The following is an 875-nucleotide window of genomic DNA, read 5'->3' as shown; positions in this document are numbered from 1 at the left end:
AGCCCCTGCCTTCCTCCTCCGTGCCCTCCTCTCATGCTCTCCTCCCTGGGCGCCCCTCATCTTATCTCCTGGCCCACAGGAGGTGGTGTTCTCTGGGGCGAGGGACCTGGAAACACTGTCCACGTTCCTGGACAATGGCGGAGTGTTGCCCGTGGAAGAGAGTAAAGATGAAGACGATGATGGTGATGATGATGATGATGATGATGACGTTGACGAAGAAAAGAGCAATGATGATGAGGAGGTGTGTATTCATGCAAAAGTGTCACTGTCATAAAACAAACCTCCTTAAACAACGTGGGGTCTGTGTTGAAGACGGAATGGGGTGTCTGTTATAAACGGTACGCGCCGTTCATTTATCTCTCGTCTCTCTCTCGTGTTTTCAGGCGACCGGTGAGTCACCGCAGACACCAGCAGTGAATGAGACGTCGAAGGATGAGCTGTAACGCGCTTTTCCTAGAGATTGTTCCTATGAGATTGTTCCTATCAGGAACAATCCAGTGGTTTCATAAGTGTTTCATAATAAAAAAGCTGTTTGGTTAATAGTTGCGATCGTCTTGGGAGCTTTCGTGGTGCCCTCGTGTCCTGTAATGTCATGCAAATCGGATCATCAACTGGCTTTATATACAGTAGGTACGTCTACTGTAACACATGATTACATGTAAAACCTGTTGGACTGAAAGAGCTCCCATCTCCTGATACACTGATAAAAAAGCTGGCTTTCATCAAGACACCGCTGCAATGCAAAACTCCTGGACGGCGTTCAAAGCGGGCTAACGTCACCCACCTGTGAAAGGTTGACGCGTTAAACTGCCACTGGTTGTGTGTATGAACCAGAAATTAAGGGATTTGTTTCACACACACCACGCCATACACAA

At 47.9% G+C, this 875-nt stretch overlaps 1 pseudogene across 1 annotated transcript in view; it reads left to right on the top strand.

Moving 5' to 3' along the window:
• The window catches only part of LOC311340103 (protein disulfide-isomerase A2-like), a 7,245-nt pseudogene extending 6,802 nt beyond the window's left edge, over positions 1-443 (top strand). The window contains exons 10-11 of the transcript in view: positions 80-208; positions 384-443. The product of the transcript in view is annotated as a protein disulfide-isomerase A2-like (transcript). The remainder of the gene's footprint in view (positions 1-79; positions 209-383) is intronic.
• The last annotated feature ends 432 nt before the right edge of the window (positions 444-875 follow it).

Source organism: Micromesistius poutassou (assembly GCF_964030765.1).
Source record: "Micromesistius poutassou genome assembly, chromosome: 3".
Classification (NCBI taxonomy): domain Eukaryota; kingdom Metazoa; phylum Chordata; class Actinopteri; order Gadiformes; family Gadidae; genus Micromesistius; species Micromesistius poutassou.
Note: the sequence above shows the minus strand (reverse complement) of the source record. Positions and strands in the feature narration are given on the sequence as shown.